General features: G+C 41.4%; 1 protein-coding gene across 5 annotated transcripts in view; it reads right to left on the reverse strand.

The window, feature by feature from the left end:
• LOC125165885 (uncharacterized) overlaps positions 1-21,364 on the reverse strand; it is an 821,026-nt gene that overhangs the window by 114,102 nt on the left and 685,560 nt on the right. The window lies entirely within an intron of this gene.

Below are 21,364 nucleotides of genomic sequence, written 5' to 3' on the forward strand. Positions count from 1 at the left end.
TATGTATGTGAAGTACGTACTTAATTCTCATGTGTTTTCTATACTAAAGGCAATTCTTTAAGTATATTAGCAAATATAAATTAACCAAATGTTTTCATAAAGCTTGAAATACTATATTGTTTAATACCATAAATCTATAACCAGGGGAAAATTGTGTGCTCTGATTTTGGGTTGATGAAATATAGACCTCAACCACATCAAGAGATACACAGCAAATGCTGACCAGAGGTTCTCACTGTTGAGTGAGGACAAAGACCAAGTACGTTTAAATTGCAGTAGGTATAATTCTGAGCAAACAAAAAGAAATCTTTGATGTGTCTCTACAAAAGGTGGTTAATGGATTTAGTTTGATCTGTGATTCAAAGAAAAAGCCATTCATTATCATCACTGCTATTATGGTCAACATGGCCAGCCCTGACACCATCATCATCATCAATATTTATATTCAAAATCTCTACATAGTCTCTAATATCATGAACAATACCACGCACTGGGTAATTCACTTGCTAGGACATGACCAAGTAAAACAAGATTCGGAGGCAAGGACGGACACAGTTCATGTGAGGCTAGAAGCTCATACATTTCGGGGTTCCTACTTTAAGAGAAAAATACAAAATGGTGGATATAAAATTAGGTATAAACATAAACCGTTGAAACGAAACCAGTAAAATGCAACAGATTTCAACATGTAAAAGCTGACCAATACCACAAACATAATAAACTCAAGGAAAACAAACATGTGTATTAATAACCTGTCAGACTCTGTGGTAACCGCAGTAAGTTTTGCCTACATTTTTTTTTTGGTCCCAAACTCTTTGATTCCCTGTTGTAAAGATGTTAGATAGCTAATTTAGTCTCTACTTGAACATGGTTAATAAAATGTTATTTTCTATTAATAGTTCAGAAAGGACCCTTTTTGCTTTTGGATGCATTATCAGTAATTTAAAGTTTTGCTAGTAACTTGGGAAAACCTGTATCAGGTCCTTGCACACATGAATATGGAATTTAGAACAATTTTGTGCAGACAAGGTCCTGGATCTCTACATTTATATATTGTAAACCGTATTTTTCCTCCAGTAGCCACATAGGTCCAGGCTTACTGCCACAGTACATGTTCACATGGCTTTGATGCTTCCCACTGAGAAGCAGGTGACAACAGGTACACAGAAGTAATCCCAGAAGTCATTCCTAAAGCAAGGTGACCAGCACTGACTTAACTATACAAGAAAGGGAATCACATAAACCGATACGACGAACCCAAACTAAACGAACCACTGGCCCAGCTTCTCTGTGATCCCTGAATTTGACATTAAGAAATGTTTGGGGCCGGGGGCACCTGGGTGGCTCAGTTAAGTGCCAACTCTTGTTGCGGCTCAGGTCACGATCTCACAGTTTGTGGGTTCAAGCCCCGTGTTGGGCTCTGCACTGCCTGTGTGGAGCCTGCTTGGGATTCTCTTTCCCTCTCTCTCTGCCCCCTCCCTTGTTCTCTCCCCCCTTCAAAATAAATACACAAAACTTAAAAAAATATATTTATTGTATGTCAGTTACAATTTTGTTTTTATAAGTCAAATATCAGTCCAAATCTAATCAGGGCACAGAAAACACACAGTCGAACAGAGGAGTTCTGATATAAATAATAATTAATGACTGGGTTTTGTGAGCTCTTCTCCCTATGGCCCTGCAGGGTCACTGTACTTTATATGAATTAATGGCATGGGACAACTAATTTAAGAGTCTTTCATAAATAAAAGCTGCCTAACTCTAAAAAGGAATATAATGAAGGGCAATGAGAAAGATGTAAGGAAAACTCTACAAAAACAAAAGTAAGTTGGAGGAAGAGTATTCAAGGAGGAATAAACTTGGAAACCATGCCTTCTTCAAGCCTGAATACAGACCTTATTGGAAAGTCGGTCTTGGGGCGCCTGGGTGGCTCGGTCAGTTAAGCGTCCGACTTGGGCTCAGGTCTTGATCTAGCGGTGAGTTCGAGCCCCGCGTCAGGCTCTGTGCTGACAGCTCAGAGCCTGGAGCCTGTTTCAGATTCTGTGTCTCCCTCTCTCTCTGATCCTCCCCCGTTCATGCTCTGTCTCTGTCTCAAAAACAAATGCTTAAAAAAATTTTTTTTTAAAAAAGGAAAGTCGGTCTTACCGACCACCCCATGACAGAGAAGGTAACTGGGTTACCTAAGCCAGAGATGCTAAGGAGAAGGAAGGAAGGAGGGAGGGAATGACCAACCACAGTCTCACAGTTGCAGGTGAAACAATGCTGGTGAATGAGAGTACAAAAGGAGTCAAGGTGTTGGGGGTGCACTCACCGAAGGCGTGGGGTGCTAAATTAAGTGGAGTTTATCCCAGAATATCAGTCTGGTTCAACATTAAAAATCAAAGTCAAGGGTGCCTGGGCGGCTCAGTCGGTTGAACCTCTCTCTGGCTCTTCATTTCCGCTCAGGTCATGATCTCATGGTTCAGGAGTTCAAGCCCTGCGTGGGACTTTGCGCTGACAGTGCTGATTTTCGCTCTCCCCCTCTTTGCCCCTCTCCCACTTGTACTTTCTCTCAAAATAAACTTTAAAAAAAAATCAAGGTCATTCACGTATTAACTGATGAACACACACACACACAATTTCAATAGATGCAGAAAAAAAAAAAAAGCTGGGATACGCAGTGTCTATGTCAGGAAGGCTGTGGAGAATGACCCCGCGGAATACACACGGGAAGAGGCTGGGGGGGAGCTTGTGCAGAGGAGGTTGGAGCGCTGGGACCCCGTGGATCAAAAAGGCTGAGTGACACCCGGAGCATATGGTGCCCGTGTCAGCAGCACCACGGTGAGTGCGCACAGCGGCGGGGGCGACACGAGGCTGACAACCGCGCAGCAGGGGCACAGACGCAGCACAGCACGCTGGAACTGTGACGTCTGCAACTGCAAGCGAGCTGAATTGTTACCAGACCTGCAGGCTGACGAGCCAGCCTGCCACAGATGTCTCCGTATGTGTATGTGCGCGTATACACAAGTACGTTGGGGGCGGGGGCGTGCACGTGTGAGCATGGGAAGTGTCTTCTTCGCGGGATAGACCTTTTACATACAGAACGGGGCGTCCCTTCCTCGTGCCTCCGTTCCCCCGCACGGCGATGCAGCGGAGCATCCCGTGCTCTATTTCCACATGTGCAAACTGTCCCAAATGTCCAAAGGAAAATGCACCGCGATGCCCTGTACACACGCACCCTGTGCACAAAAAGGGGCTTTGCCCCACAAGAGAAGAACTCGAAAATGAACAAACTCAAAGCGTATACGGGGCTGCTGGCAGACGAGCCATCCTCCCCTTTAGAAAGACCTTTGCTCCAGAATATAAACAAATCCTCTCTGGAGATCCCCTCCTCTCTCCCTTCTATATAACCACCTGGAGTATAAACAAATGTAAACAAATAGCTCTCCGGAGATAAATCGCTATCTCTCCCCGGATATCTCTATCTTTATAGTTCTATTTAATCATCCTTTAACTCAGGTGCCAGAATTCTTTGCTCAAAAGCCCTCACTGCAAAAATGGGAAAATATACATGGAGCATGGACTCCCAACAGGAACCAGGAAGAAACTTCACTCCTCCATAATGCCCTCCAGTGCCTTCTTTCGACAAAGCTTATTATCACAATTGCTGCAAAGGAGAAATGTTTAAAGCTCACAGAGCAGGTAAAGAAGAGTAGATTTTAAGCTGAGAGGTAATGAACTGATAACTGGAACGCCTAATAAAAATATTATAAACTTTATGCCTATAAGTTTGAGAACTAGATGAAATGGACAAATGCCTTAAGACGCAAGCTACTCAAGGTCACAGAAGAAGAAACAGCCTGTACAGCACTGTATCTATTAAGAAATTAAATTTGTTAACTTCAAATCTTCCCACAAAGAAAACTCCATCCACATGGATTTTTAGTAGTCAGTTCTTTCAGACACTGAGGGAAGAAATAAAACATACATCTCAACTGATTTTGTGATAACAGCATCACTCTGGATCCAAAATCAAATACATTACAAGAATAAAAAACCTCAGACCAGTATCCCAAGAGAACACAAATGCAAAAAGTGTTTAACCCTATAGCAAATCAAATCCATCTGTCTGTCTATCTATCTATCTATGTATCTACATCTATCTATCTATTTTTTAAGATAATGCATTATAACTAAGTGGAGTTTATCCTAGCATATGTCTGGTTTAACATTAAAAAAATCAATGTCATTCACCATATTAACTGATGAACACATACACATTGCAATAGATGCAGAAAAAAACATTGACAAAACTCAAATCCATTCCTGGTTTAAAAAACCAACCAAACAAACAAACACCTCTCAGGAAAGTTGCACCAGAAGAAAACTGCAACATGATAATAGCTACAAAAAATGTGCAGTTGACAGCATACTTAGTGGCGAAATACTTAGTGCTCTTCACCTAAAATATTAACAAAGAAATGACACCTGCTGTCACCACATGAACTCATCATTTTACCGGAGGTTTAAGCCAGTGCAATAAGATAAGAAAAAATAAATAAAAGTCATCCAGATTGGAAAGGTAGAAGTTAAACTACCACTAATTCCAGATGACATGACCATCTATATAGAAAATCCTATGAAATCTACCCACAAAAATCTAGAACTAAAAATCGGGTTTAACAGGATCATGAGATCCAAGTTCAATACTAAAACAAAACCAAAAACAAACTATTGTAATTTTATAGACTGGTAATCAATACTCAGAAAGTGAAACTGAAAGAGGCAATACTATTCATATAAGTGTCAAAAATAGGAAAGATTTAAATACAAATATGACAAAAGATATACAAAACCTGCATGCTGAGAAATCCAGAACTTTGCAGAGAGAAATTAAAGAACACCTAAATAAATGGGAGAGATGCACTGTGTTCACAGATCAGAAAACTCAATATCATCAGGTTACCACATGTCCCCAAACTGATTTAGACATTCGGTGCACTTCCAATAAAAGTCTCAGCAGGCTTCCCTCTAGATATTAACAAGCTGACTCTAACATTTCTATGAAAATTCAAAAGATCTGAAATATCCAAAACTACTTAAGGATAAATAAAAGAACAAATGTGAAGGGCTTATACTAACTTCAACACATATTATAAAACTATAGGAATCAAAGTGGAATTAACATACAGGGGCACAACCATATCAATGAAACAGAGTTGTTTACTTCAGAAATAAACCCCACACAGGGGATCAAATGCTTTTTAACAAAGTTTTAAGGGACAGGAAGAACAACGTTTTAACAAATAGTGCTGGAAAAATTGGATATCCACATTGCAAAGAACAAAAAATAACTCTGAACCAAACTTCATGCTACGTACGAGTTTGCAGAGGAATTACAATGGGAAACAAGACATTGTTTTTTGGGGTAGTGTTAGGATTACTAATTTGGTTTTGGTGGGGGATTATGTGTATATCCAAGTATCAAACTTACCAAATTATGTACTTAAAATATGTGCAGTTTGTTAAATATCAATTGTACTTCAATAAAGTTACTTTAAAAACAAATACATTAATCTAGGCTTAACAATTAACTATCTTTTTAATACATGCATTCATATATACAAGTGCACATCAGATATATTTAACAGATACTTGTATTCATAAAACAGAACAGCTCTTGTCACCATTTGTTGGCCCTCATCACAAATTTATACTAGCATTTTATAAAAGATGAAATATTTCCACATGTGTACATAGCGTTCTAAGTGAAAAAGCACTGTTTGGTGGAAATTAAGAAGAGATTTTGTGTGCTTTGCTTGGCTTCATTTAGTTGGAGAGAATAACAGAGCTGACTGGCCACCAAAGCATTCCTATCATCACCAGAGATGCCTACATAGTTGTTTTCACCGAGGATCAGCAAGGACATTGACCCAAGTTTCAGAAATGAAACTCCCACAATTTGATGTGTGCTATGAGAACATGGGACACAGTAGGGTTAATCAGACTCTCAACCGTAAGGGATTTTAGACAGCATCTCATCAAACCCTTCATGTACTATGAGTGAAGAAACCGAGGTCAAGGGAGATTAAATGATGGGTCCAAGTCTTCATAATGGCAGAGACAAATCTAGAATCCCATGTTTCCGGTGGCCAAATTCTGAACCTTTTTCTTACTGCCCTAACATCATCCTTCGAGAATCCCCCCCGCCAATACCCATTTATCATATCCATACAGAAAAGCACCTTCTTACATTCTGCTTTATTTAAGTGCATTTTTGTTTAATTATAATGAAAAATATCCCTGCAATCTTTTCTACTGTCAAACCCATCTGCAGACTCCAGATTTGACCTTTTGGAAAATTAGCTATTTAATTTATACACACTCGGGACAATGTCCCCTGATTTTGTTCCTGTCTCTTTGTAACTCATTTTTCATTATCCATGGTGAAGACAATAGTCTCCGTCCTTCATCTGGAATAATTGTTTTGAAACCCTCTTCTAAAACAAAAGCACCAGGTTAAGAGTAGTTTCTGTAACAATGGACTCTTTAAATATAAGAAAAATATGCAAATCCCAGGAACCTCTTAATCATATTAGTGCAATCCAGGTAGAATTAAATTAATTTTATATTTAAATACTCCTTTTTTTCTTTCTGATTTCAAAGGCATTTCATGCTCACTAAAGAAACTGCAGAAAACAGAGAACAGATTTAGAAAGATAAAAATCACCCATAAACTACTCAACCAGGTAGAGCCATTATTAACATCTGGCATTTACTCAATTGTGTAATTAGATCAATACACATATAACAAAAGATATTTAACTAAAAAGCTATAGATATAATTATCAAGATAGAAATCTTCTCACATCTAAGTTTTGTATCTTTTTTCAATTAACACAGAATCCTTTTCCCACCACTAAAATTATTTGAATTATTTGTAATATCATTCTTAAGAAATGCACATTGTTCAACCACACTGCTATAGTATTATTTCATCCTTCTGTCATTGCTGGACATATAGGTACTTTTTAAGCTTTTAAATGAGGCCAACGAGATCCATATCAATCTGTATTAATAAGCATTTCTGATTTTTTTTCATAGGATATATTTCTGGACACTCTTTTAAAAGTTTAAAATTTGCCAATAGTGGATGATCATATAAGCTCATTCAAGCCTACGTAAAGTTCTTCTTTAGGAAGAATGTGTGACAAGTGGGCTTGGAAAGTAAGAATGGAATGCATATAAAATGTCTTTTCCACGCATAAGTAACTAGCAGGAATAGAAGCTAATTTTAAACATTTTGCTTTATTTCCCTTTATAGTAATAGTGGAATAATATTTGCACACAAATTCCCAGTATCTGGACATTAGGGTGGATTTGAAACTGAAAAACTGTCATTGCCTAAAAGACGAGTTCCTAGAAGATCTATTTAAGATAAATTTTTAATAAAGGCATAAGCACATGGTGTCACCATGGTGATAAAAGGAAGCTGGGAATACCATCTGACGGAATATAGGTTGAATAAAAAATAGGTTGGTGATAGAGTTGAAGAGGTTCAGCTAAAGAAAGGATCAGAAGCAAAAGCAGAGGGGTTCTCTAATGAAGGGAAAAAATTTAAAAAAAATCAGAGGTATTAGTTTCCAATTAAATCATGTAAATGCCACATGTAATTTTCTTTCTCAGTTTGTGTGTACTTATTAAGCCTTGGGCCAGCTAAGCAGTCTATAGTTCATATTCCTAGCACTCCGTGGGCAAATCTCAAAAACAAGAGACAAAACGATCTTTTCCAAGGATGCCTCTTACAATGTACCGTGTGGCTTTGTTGTCACTGATAGCTAATTCTATCAGGGCACAGGGATGGAAATGGGGAGTTCTGCTCTTCACCTCAAGCTGTTGGCTACACTCAGACATTCTCAAGGTATAATGAGACCCCTGCCTAAGAAGATAGAACAAAAGAGAGCCTTAAAGAAAAATAATGATTCTTCCCCCCTGCTCGTTCCTGGGGCTGAGAATCTGTGTGGATGTTGTATAGGCATAATTAGCTGGAAAAAAATGTTCATTATGGTTTCTTCTCCCCTTCGAAGGCGAAGTGGAATAGGAAGATGGCCAAGAACGTGAGCCTGGATACTGGGCCTTTCACTTTGGAGAAATCTGTGATCGGGACAAAGGTACTTAATTTCTCGAAGTCTTAGATTCTTCATCTGTCGAATTAGGTGAATGCCTCACAGAGTTGTCATCAGGATCAAAGTACGTAGCAGAGCACTTAGTACATAATGTATACCTGATAAATTATAGTATTCATTATCATTAGCGTTCCATATGGATTAGCTTGGGAGATACAGAAATATTTCCCAAGTATCATTCATTTATAATCATGTGGTAGAAAGTGGATCAAAATCTAAGACGGTCTGATAATTACTGGAGGGGAGGACTTTTTAGTCAACGCCCTTTCATTTTTCTTAAGTATTTCGATTGCGCTTGCTTTAAGTACATTTGCCAATATATATATCACCTTGCAGACTGAGGAATCTGCTACAATGACATTTCAACCTCTGGAACTGTGCTGTCTCAGCCTAAGAAGTGAATATGCCCAAATTTACTGAACATAATCAGTACTTTCCACACAATAATGTTCGTATGAAATCACCTGGGAAATCTGACTAAAAACACAGATTCCGATTCAGGGGCTCTTGAGATTATAGGTGACGGTGATAGGCTATCCTGGTCACCACACATTGAGTCAAGGACGAAACCAGGGGGTGCTTGGGGGGCCCCGACGCACATCTGGCAATGCCTGGAGACACTCTGCGTTGTCACAACTGGGGGAGGTGCCACTGGCATCTGGTGGGTAGAGGCCAGGGTGCTGTTAGACATTCCACCCTGCACAGGACAGTCTCAACCACCAAGAATTACTGTCCCAAATGTAAAGTCCAAAATCTCAGTAGGGCCACACTTGAAAAACTCGGGACTGAACCAATCTGAGGATCTTTTCCATTTAACAAAAATATATCGTAGGAGGAATAAAATCTATTGTGTTTTATTCATATCTACGTTTGTCCAACAAAACCCAAAAAACAAAAACCAAGCAAAGAAAAAACTGACGGTGGGGGTGAGGGTGGAAAGAGTAAAAATGTGTGTTCATACCTAAATAATGAGCCACAATGGAAGCCACAGAGCCCACAGTGGGTCATTGCAACCTAATACACCACTCAGGGTTGGGGCTATAGTTCCGGCATCTGCACTGATGGTTTTGAAGCCACAGATCCTGGGCATAAATGAGGAGCAGGCAGGCACGAGGTCCACATAACAGTCTGCCCTGAGTAGACACAGATAGCTGCCCAGATATAACAGGAACACAGCACCTACTGATTTCAGGCATGGGACCTATGTTCCCTCTGACTGTAGAGACGAAGGCCAAACCCCATGAAAATGGATCCACAATCTAGGCATAAACACACTGTCTCAAATCGCCCTTTTCTAAACTGATATTCTCTCCTACTGACATTTGACAAATTATTATTTGATAAACTAAGTTTTGATAGAATAAAACCAACATGTTTATCGATAGTCTTCTTTTTCCTGAATTTTCTTTTAAATTCATCATGGAGTTTACTTTTATAAGTTGCCTTGAAGATTTCACATCGATATTTTCATTAGGAAAATCATAATCAACACCAACTGTATTAAGAACTTAATTGACCCACTTGGGCAATCATTTCATGTAACAAAATAATTTATCTTAGGGCAAGAGAAAGATAAAAGACAGAGGTTGGAGTTTAAACAGCAGACAAAACAAAACTACAGAGAGGGTTTATCATTTGTAAATGGTATGGCGAACGTTCCTTGGAAAGAAGAAAAAAGGCGCTGGTATTCTGAACGCAAAACTGATCTCAGTGGAAATCTGAATGCTGCCTTACATAGAGGGTCACTTACCTGTTATCATGAGACTTCCAGTCTACAGCCATACCACCCTGAATGTGCCCGATCTTGTCTGGTATCATGACACCTCCAAGGCAATCAACCACGGCAGCCTACAATGTGGTAACAAGTGCCCTGTCTCCGTTTCTCCAGCAGAAATATAAGGTACATTTCCCACATTTGATGTATTCAGAGGAATAAAAATGAACTTATCCACAAAAGCCCAATAGATACTGGACGGTAACAACTATTGAACTTTGTAAGAAGTTATACTTTTTGGTTGTTTACATAAGATCAAAGTATTTTTAAAACAGCCTCAGACAAAAAGGAGAATATCAATGGAATTCAGAAATCAGGAGGCTAATAAGTGTGTGTAATCCAAAATTTGAAGATTATATCTATATGGAGTAACTTCAATAAGGTCCGAAAAATATGAAAATGTTATCTCCTTTAAATACTCTGACCTTTCTCCAATTTCCAAGTCAGTTAATCAGTACTATTAAGCACATGTTATGTTGGACAGGACCAGGTCTGTAACCAAATGCTATGATGGAAAAAGGCCTAAATTCCTTTTAAATGACATGGAGTGAAGGTCCTGGGAGTGAATCATCCGTGAAGATTTCTTTTTTCTAATCTACTGAGCGAAAGGGAGTAAAAAGACCTCAGAAAAGACCTTCTTCACTTTGTCTTGTGTTGCTTAACGGAAATGGAGAAAGAGCCTTATTTTAAAATGTTTTATGAGCTTGCCGCCACTGGCTAATAACAGCTGTGGGCGGTCTCTGAAATTTGTCCAAACTTCATAACAGCGGAAACGATGAGGTCCCCATGCTAATTAAAGTTAAATGTGCCTCCCTGTCACATAACACTGATTTATCCTTGAAGAACTGGTCAACTTCCAGTCCAAGGAAGCCCCCAACAGAAACACTTCCTTGAAGAGGGAGATCCACCAGTGCCCTATTAAATCTGTCTTTATACCCACCCATCCATACCTAGCTCTCCCATAATTAAATCAAGAGACTTAGGAATCAGTCTAACCGCTATCTACAACTTCTAAATGAATTCCTTAAGTGGTCTTTGCAGGAAAGGGTGGGGCTTTTGAAAACGAACAGTTAGAGTGAAGCGGCCTCACCTTAGTTATAAGCCGGGGAGCAAAAGCGGGTTTAGGCTGTGTGTCAACACCAACCGTTGTTTCTATTAGGGTACAATTTTCACGATATTTTTGAAGAATGTAAAAGAAGGTGAGTTGGAACATGCAATTCTAATTCCTTTTAGGGCTTATCGCTCTTCAAACATTCAACAGCCACCCTTAATACCATTACCTCTGGGACAACATTTGAGCAGGCCCCCTCAATCTAACAACAAGAGACGGCGAGAGAAAGACTGCAGTTTAAAAGCCTGGTTAAAGATTAACACAAACAGTAATAAGAAGGTTCTTTAGGAAAGAATCAGAACAGCTGCAGCTGAATCCCGCTACCTGCTGAGGGTTGCTAAGCAACTTGGGCCTACCACTGCCCCAAGGGTATTTTACTTTACAATTAGGATTTTTGAAGGGGGAAGTGGGGGAGGAGGGGGGCGATTCCTAGTGAAACTGATGTAGAAGAGCCATATATACAGATACATGTTGTTGTGTTATTTTTTTTAATAGGAAAATGGTGTCACTCCATCCTTTCAAAGGTAGAATACTCCAGATAAAAGCAGATTTTCTTTTTTTGTATGTAACTGACAAAAATCTAGCAATAACACGGAGTTTTAAAAGTGACATTTTGACTCTAAGGGAGGAATTATTTGCAATTTGTTTTGAACAGAAGCTTAGTTCATGTCAGATGTGAACCTCCAGACAATCATTAGTTTAAACTGCCTGCTATGTGTTTAAAAATTTCAGTCAATTTAGAAGCTGATCTGAATTGCAAATGTGATGGTAATAAGCCATTAGGGAACTGCATATCTATTTTTTTTTTTTGCACTTACAACCCCCTGCTTTAAGGAGCTCCAACTACACTGAAATATGAAAATATCATTTTAATCATGCACACTGTCGACAAACATGGAAAGGCCAGAGACTCAGAAGTGGGAAAGTGGCATTGGAGGCTGAAAACAAGAAACTGGACAAGAAAGAAGAAACAGATATAACCTTTACTTTAAATTATATACAGTAGTAAGATTTTCCAAAAAACAAATATTCGGTTTTGTTGGTAATGCAACACACATCCCCAAGCCCAGCATCTGGATAAAATTTATTTTCTTTGGATTTTGGAATTACAGAACGTTAGCCCAAACCTTTTATGAGGTCGCTTGGGAAATCAAGAGAAGAGCTTCTATGGTCGGATTTCAGCTTGCGGTATAAATAATGAATTTTAAAGGGTGTTTATCAATAAAAATTCTTCTTTCAACAAACAGCCTATTTCAGTTTTCTAAAACACTATGGGTTTCGGCAGTCCCCAAGCCACCAATGCCAAGAGGTATTTGATTCGCACAAAGATGTTCCGGTTCAGAAGCTTACATGTTAGCACAAAAATGGGATGATGAAAAATTTCAGTCCATCCTTACATCTTCCCACTGGCAGCTACATATTTAATTGAACAGAGACTGGAATTGGGGGGAAAAAGAGGTGAGCTCCCCATATTTTCAGTGAGTAAGACCCATTTTCTGCATTCTTAATTGCCTGTTTTAAAAACCGTTTGATTCCCAAGCTAAGAAGACCATTGCGACGGGAAGGCTGATAACTGATCAACCAGCCATGTGAAATCACTTAGCATATTTCCTCTAGCCTCTACACAAACCCATTTCTACCCCTCTGAATTCACTAAAATTTGGCACTTGGCTTCAGTTCAACTGTATTAATAGGACCCCAGAAGTTTCATCTCTGCCACTTGCCAAAATCTTTGGGAAATATGGAAACTTATGAGTAATGCATTCATGACATGTTTTCCCTCCACAAAAGTTAAATATTGGCTAAGATAAAGATAAAGTGTAACATCATTGGTAAATATAGCACAACATGATAGAACTTGAGACCCAGGGGAAAGATCTTGGTTAGAATTTAACCCCAGTGAGCCTTCATCATCCGGAAGGTCAGGGCTCTGGCCAATCCCAGTGTTTGTTTATACCCTGGAGAATGAGGGATAAGAGCAGGAACTCTGTGAGGTCAGTTACACTGGGGAAAAAGGAACCCCCCCCAAGTGTCAGCTTTCAGGCCACGTCTGGACTCCACAAAAATAAAGATTTTTAGCAAGAAAAAAAAAACAGTCTCAAAAATAGCAGCCCTTCTTTTCCATACGGCATCACGTCGGTTGGTTTTACATTATGCCTCTCTGAAGCATCATTAGAACAGGGAGAGGCTCCAGCTATGTGTAAGCCAGAAATGTGAAACAGAAATGAAGCCAATCATGCATATGAATGAGGAAGGTGAACCTGAGTCAGAGAAGGGGTTTTCCTGAGTGCCACGCGTCTCTTCTTTCTTCACTCACACATCCCCTCACTCAACAAGCATTTCCCGAGCCTCCTTGGTGGGAGCAGAATCGTGCTACGCGCTCCAGGGAAATAGGGATGAATTTAGGTGATGGGTCCTGCACACCTGGAAGTGGCCAAGAGCAACACAGCCGGCAGGTGAATAAATACGCTAAAAGATGGAGGTGACAAGTGTCCGGAGACGAGGTGCTAGGAGGGAGGCATAGGTGGGCCCGTGTCGCAACAGCGTCAGTAGTAACCGTGGCTGCAGAATCCGAAAGCCTGAAGGCGCAGATGTTCTCTGCATCTGAGACAGACTGGGCAACTTCGTCTTCTCCACAAGGCTGTGTTAAATGTCCCCAACTCTCTGAAACCTCCACCTCACCACGCTTCCCCTCCGTGGCAACAAATGAGCTCAATTCCCACCCCGCAGAGAACGTGGAATCCATCAGCTGGAAACCCACTCCGCTTCCCGCCACCAGCCTACACACCCGACGGCATCCAAAGCCATCAACACTCCCTTCCCCTCTTCCCTCCCACGGCCCCTGGTCCCGAGCATTCCAAAAAGCCAAGGCATACGTCTCGGCTTTAGATCCCATCAACCGACGACCTTTCTCCTCAAGAGACCATATTGATTCCTTCCCTGATCCTGTCCTGCAACTTCAAATGCTCCTCTTTGCTGCCTAATGCTCACCGGTATTTAAAAGTACCCAAGTCTCGGGGCGCCTGGGTGGCTCAGTCAAGCGGGCATCGGACTTCAGCTCGGGTCAGGATCTCACGACTCGTGGGTTCGAGCCCCTCACCAGGCTCTGTGCTGACAGCTGGAAGCCTGGAGCCTGCTTCGGATTCTGTGTCTCCCCCTCTCTCTCTGCTCCTCCCCCACTCGCCCTCTGTCTCTCTCTCCTCCGAAAATAAATAAACGTTAAAAAAAAAAAGTGCACAAGTCTCTACTATCTTAACAGCAACAGAAACAAAAACTCCCTCAAAAAAATCTCTTTCTCTTCCTACAGATCCCGTACTCTTCGCCCTCTCTTCCATGATCACCCTTCGTCGCATGTATTCTTTTCAATCAAGTCAATTAAACAAATAAAACTTGAAGCTCCATTCCTCAGTGGCACTAGCCACATCTCAAGCGGCTGCGACCGTAGAGAGGAGAGTGTGAAGGTAGAACCTCTCCACCGTCGTGTAAGTTCCACTGCCAGAGTTTGCCTTCTTTCCATCCATCCCGTCCTTCTTGAGCCAAACTACACTGGCCACTTTCTCAGAGCTGACATGACACTCTTACCCCGTCTCCACTCAACTCACAGCAACATGACCCGTCCCCGCTCCTGCACCGAGGCTGCCATTGCCAATGTCCTTCACCCCTCGTGCGACTCAAAACCAGACATGTGTCCTAGATCTTTGCTGCCCTGACCAATCAGTAGCTATCAGATACCAAGGACAGCTATTTACAATCGTCTCATTTCTGATTGGACCCCACACTCTGGCTTTTCTCTCATCTCTTTGCCTACCCTTTCCCGGTCTTCGTTCATGGACTTCGCTTGCTCTGCACAACACGGAAATGCCTTTGCTCGTCGCTGCTGCCTCAGGGGCCCTACTCTCTTACCCTTCCAGTTATTCCTCACCCCCTTCCAGCTCCTTCAGTGACCGTCCATACCCTCATTACTTCCACACGGAGACTCTCCTACCCCTCTCTGTCTCCTCTCTGGCAAGCTCAAACAACACCTAAACTACCCCTTAACGTTCCATGGGCTCTGTAGGGTGGGCACTCTCCCTCAGCTTGGGTCCTTGACTGGAGGTACCATCACCACACCCAACCGCTTAACCTTGCTTATCCTCAAGATCTCATTTCTGATGTTATTTTTCTGAGGAAGCCTTCCCGGTCCTACAAGTCTAGGTTAGGGGCCCTACCGTTCTGATCTCTTTTGTTGAACAGTAACAACACCTCAAACATAACGGCTTATACCCTCCATCTGTTTGGCCCAGGACTTTGTGGGCCAAGAATTCAAGAAGGGCTCAGCTGGATAGTGCCCACTCAGGAACTTTCCCATGGTTGCGGTCAGAAAGTGGCTGTTGCTAGAATATCAGCGGAGATGCAACCATTAGGGAGGGGGTGGCCAGGTATCTCTTATGCTCTCCAAAAAGTCTCAAGAGCTCTCCCTGTGGTGTCTCTGCCTGAGCTAGTTTGAGTTTCCTCACAGCACAGAGGCCTTGGGACAAATGGACCGCTTACACAAAGACGAAAGACCTCAAGGGGAGAAGTTCCAGCAAGCAAGGTGGAATCCACGATGCCCTTCCTGGCCTCACCTCAGGACTCACACAACATCACCTCCCCACATTCTACTGGCTACAGCAAGTCATAAGCCAGCCCAGACTCAAGGGGGGAGAAGCACAGATGTCTGACCCTTAATGCAGAGAGTATTAAGGTCACACAGTAGATGAGCAAGCGAGATGGGAGGACACTGTTGCTGCTTTTGAAAATGTAATCTGCCACACTTGTGTACATTTCTTCTGCAACGCTCAGAATTCTTACCAGAGTATTAAACACACGCTGCTTTAATTGTTTGTCTACGTGTATTTCTAGTCAGTACTATTACGCACCATCATTTGAGACTTGAGGACACTGAGGCTCAGAAGAATGAGGTAAATTGGCAGAGATCACCTACCTAGTAAGTGAAATCACGGAGTCTGGACTGGAGCTCAAGACTTCGGGAGCATTCTGTCCGAGTTACACTCTTCTCTACACATCTCGATCCACTGCTCAACCTTTGGAATGTAACACCTACGTTCACACTCCACCTCTAATAGAATCAGATGATCATTAAATTCGAGGGGCACGGTTTTACTGAGCTGGGTACCCGGAGGCTCCCTGCTGTTTGGGAGGATGTATAGTGTGGTCACAGAGAACCAAAGGCCACACGTCGGCCAAAGCTGCCATACTCGGGGCTACGGCTCATCTAAGACATCCACTTCTGGATGAATCCACACACAGAGTGCATTAATAGACAGAACTATCTTGTACACATTTCTCTATCTCCATTTCTACCGTAACATCACATTTGTAAGTACCTGGAGTCTGGGAGCTCTCTGAGCCTCCACTTGCCCAGGGGAGCATGAGGGCTTCTCATCCTTTGTCTAGTACACCTCCTGCTACAATTTTAGGATTCCTAGGGTCACAGAAACGGATTTTCTTGGAGACCTGCTTGTTGCCCTACCCGGAGCTGGTAGCAGCTCAGACGCATCTCTCAACCCAATCTCAGAAACCACAGATGTCAGGAAAGTGGGCTCGCTGCCTTGAGCTCTCTGGCAGGGTCTCACTGCAACTTACGAAGCAAACTCTCCGTCACAGCCACCCTGTCACCTCCCTACCCGGGGGGCCACTCGGATGCTCATCTCTAGAACTCCAAAGTTCCACAACGTAGAACCAAAAGAAATATCTTCTTGATTAAATTAAGATGAGAGTTATAGCCATAGCTTGGGTTAGTACAGCCAGGAAAAGGTAATTTATCTCTTCCCGAAGGGATTTATTTCCTCCTTCCGCCCCTTCCTCCTTAGATTTTTTTAACTCACTACTAAAGTGTAGGTGATACACAACGTTATGTGAGTTTCAAGCGCACAACACAGTGTGCAGCACAATTCTCCAAGTTTACCACGACAAGTGTAGTCACCACGCGATGTTATTACGGTGTTACTCATTGAATTCCCTGTATTCCCTGTTCGTCAACGTGACCTACTTGCTTAATAACTGGCAGTCTGTACCTCTTAACCTCCTGCACCTATTTCACCCATCCCCCACCCCCACCAACCTCCCCTCTGGCAATCATTAGTTGGATCTCTGTATGTAAGGGTCTACTCTGTTTATTTTATTCCACATACAAGTGAAATCATATACAGTAAAACCTTGGATTGAGAGTATCTTGTTCCATGAGTGTTCTGCAAGATGAGCAAGCATTTCTGATACGCTTTAACTTGATAAACGAGCGACGTCTGGCACTACGAGTCGTACGTGATGCTGAAAGTCACACAATCACACCTGAGGCACTGATTATCCTCTCTCTCTCTCTCTCTCTCTCCCTCTCTCTCTCTGCGGGATTGTGGGTGATCATCTCCCATGCTCGGATGCTCGGTCTCAGGCCGAGGTGTTTGGCAGAAATCAGTGATCTTTCAGGACGTTGGAAGGTGCCCCAACTGGCACTAGTGTAGTTTTTGTTACTTTCAAGCAACTGTGGACAGTCCTTTGCTTTCCCAGAAAAGTGAGCTTAGGAACCCTTTGCTTCCTTATAGGTCAGGCTGCCTGCAGATAGAGACCCTTTCCTCTGCTGCCTCATTGCCAGTTACATTAAATACAGTATATGACGAGAGTTTATTAATACTGCACTGTAGTCAACATCCATGTGAACATATGAAATGGCCCTCATGCAGAAGAAGATTCCATTGAGCCAAGGGGTAGCAGTGATTCTGTTAGTGATAACGAAAGTCGTCCTACACAATAACCCTCCTCTCTCGTCTCCCTCACACTAGTCACAAGGGTTTTCAAAGGTAAGGGCAAGTTAGTTGGTTGATTTTTCTTTATATTTTGTATATTCTTTATTATTTTGTGTTACATTACAGTACTATAATCATTTATATATATATACTTTTTTGGGTTGTGGAATGAATCAACTGAGTTTCCAGTATTTCTTATGGGGAAATATGCTTTGATATATAAGTGCCTTGGATTAGAAGCATGTTTTCAGAACGAATTATGCTCACAAACCAAGGTTTTACTGCATTTGTCTTTCTCTGACTTACTTCAATCACCCCATGCCTTAGGATTCTTAGCCTCTTCCACTCCATACACATATCTATTGTTGAAGAATCTCCTCTCCCTAGTCCTAATGCCTAACTTATCTACCCTCCCAGGATTAATCACTGCCCAGGAATTTGGACAATGCGAAGTATAAACCATAGTCCAAAGAGACAATCACATGCATAATAATACAAACTCGCTATTTAAAAATATATATTTACCCACATCACTCCCATTATGTTGGCTACTATAAAACAAAACAAAATAACAAATACTGATGAGGACATGGAGAAATTGGAACCCTTGAGTGCTGCTGGTGCTGATGCAAAATGGCTCAGACACTATGGAGAAGAAAGCATGAAAATGCCTCAACTATTTAGAAATAGAATTAGCATCTCATCCAGCAGTTCTACTTCTGAATACATACCCCAAAGAACTGAAAGCCAGGGCTCAAAGATATTTTTGTACTCCTGTTCATAGCAACTTGTTCACGATAAGTAGAAACAACCAAGCTCCATCGATGGACGGAAAACACAATGTGATATGTACACACCACATGAATAGACCTTGAGGACACTATGGAGATAGATGGTGGTGAAGTTGTCAAACGTTGTATATATATTTAATACCACTGAGCTGTGCACTTAAAAATAGTTATGATGGAAAAAAATACTTAAGACAGTAAATTTTTATGTTGTGTGCATACTGCCACAATTTACACACACACACACACACACACACACACACACACACACACACACACAAATACAGAGAGAGTTCTGGGCTTAGAACTGGGCTAAGCATTTTGATTGAGTTGCTTCCTATAATCCTCACAACAACCCCAAGATTCATTACTATTATCACCGTTTCACAGATGTGGAAAGTGAAGCTTTAAGTGATTACGCAAATATGAAGCGGATGCCCAGGATGCAAACCCAAGTCCCCTAGCGTGAAACCCCACGATACCACCATTATGTTCTATCACTTCGTGACCCAGACTGGTGTTATCTAAGGTCATTTTGTTATACTGGGCACACCAAGACCTTAGCCATTCAAATTGGCAAGGTCACTCTATAACCTTGGACGAGTAGCAGGGCATTTAGAATTATCTATCATTTCTGTCTCTCAACGAGTATAGTTTTTGTGAATCATGGTGATTCAAACCCACAATATATTTTTGGATATGATGAGTGTTCATAATTTTTATTGAGGACATACCACATTTTAGGGTTGCCTCAGATATTCTACACATTTATTACAACATTGCTATATGGTGATATCCTTATTTTCATTCATAAGATAATGGAACTAAAGCTTTGTACAGTTAAGCAACTAAGTCACATAAGTAGTAAAAACGTGAGTTGAATTTTATTTTTTTAATTAAAATTGTTTCCCACTAAGTCATAGTTGCCTGACAATCAATGCACACATAAGCACCTTACTTTCCTATTCTGAAATCCGGCCTTGGCCTCGAGTAACCTTTCGTATATTAATACAGTCTTGTTATCTTTAATGTGATATTGTAGGTTTTGAAAAACACCCTTCAAAGAAAATATTTTCATCTGTTATCTTACCAGTGGATTTAGCAAGCTGGACTAATGAACTCTTGGTTTTGACATTTTTTAAATCTCTAATTCTATTCTGCAACTGCATTGAGAGGGCCCGTCAGAAAGATCGAGAAAGAGATTGGACATAATTAATAGTCTAATTCAGAGAGGCAAGAAGTTTCCTTATAACTTCAATGTCCCACTACAGCCCCATCGGTCTTGCCTTAGAAATCCAGCCTCTTAAATCTCACTTTTCACATAACATACTCATGACAGCATTTATTATTAATGATCATCTGTGAGTTATGAAGGATAAAGTCATGTGAATGGAATCCAAACGTCAAACAACAGCCTCTCAGAAGCAAGTGAACCTCATCCAACTGTAGCAGAGCTTTGGGAATGAGCTAACAAGTTAGTGCTGGGGAAAACGCTCTGCTTCAGCTAGTGATTTCGTCTCCAAGAACCGCCATCAACAACATAAACGGAAGAGAGAAGGAAACAAACGGTCACGGTATTAAGAAGCCGCCACGGTCAGTCTCGCAATAGGTCACCTGGATGTAGAACCCTGAACTTCTAATCAGAGGAATTCTGCAGGCTTGGAAGCAGGCACATTTCTCCATCTAACATTTTCTGGCTCCTTGGTGTTGGCAAAGCCAGTTGGGTTTGTGAGGGGTCAAATGTGTTGCCCTCCTGTCAGACTTTCCAGGGTGGGTAAAAGTCAATAATTTTAATCTTAATCCTGAGGGCACAGTGTGTTCAAGTTGGAAATCTACTCCATATGTTCGTGATATTATTTCACAGGAGTCCTTAAAAGGTTTCTTCAGGGGAGCTCTGTGAGATTTCCAAATCTCCCTGGCTGTAGGGGTTTGTTTGAACCATTAAAATTATAAATGAGAATATCGGTTAAAACACACACACACAGAGCGACCCTTATTGGGAATATAGCATATACCAGACGCTTCCACAGGCAGTATCGCATTTAAATTCTCACCACCAGCCAGTGAGTTGGATGGCACGGTCCCCATTTTTCAGACACTGAGACACAGATGGATAAATGACTTCCTCAAATGTGTCCAGCTGGTATATGACCTCAGTTGGACAGATCTGACTCCAAAACTCATATCCTTTTACTACATCACATTGCTCCCAAACCAAGTTTCTTTTTAGATCCGTGAAATGATAGGTATTCTGTTCAAAATATGAATTATGCCCTTGTTTAGAAGGAAATGAAGCCGGGCAACATGTTTTCTGTTACCTAGCCAATGTCTCAGCTGACCTCACCAGCTGCAGTGATATCATAACATTAGTACCCTCTGCAGAAAGAGCTCTTTATGTGGGCCCTTTAAAACTGTACATCGGTCATTCTGAGAAAGTCAAGCAGCTTGAATTCATGCCCGTGAGGGTTTGGGGTTTTTTTTGGGGATTTTTTGGTTTTTTTGGCCCATCACTTACACCCCTTTCTTTTTTGTTTTTTTTGTTTTTTTATTTTTTTTTTAACGTTTATTTTTGAGACCGAGACAGATCATGAACGGGGGAGGGCCAGAGAGAGAGGGAGGCACAGAATCCGAAACAGGCTCCAGGCTCTGAGCTGTCAGCACAGAGCCTGACGCCAGGCTCGAACTCACGGACCGTGAGATCATGACCTGAGCCAAAGTCGGACGCTTAACCGACTTAACCCAGG

This window comes from Prionailurus viverrinus, chromosome B2 (genome assembly GCF_022837055.1).
Source record: "Prionailurus viverrinus isolate Anna chromosome B2, UM_Priviv_1.0, whole genome shotgun sequence".
In the NCBI taxonomy this organism is placed as follows: domain Eukaryota; kingdom Metazoa; phylum Chordata; class Mammalia; order Carnivora; family Felidae; genus Prionailurus; species Prionailurus viverrinus.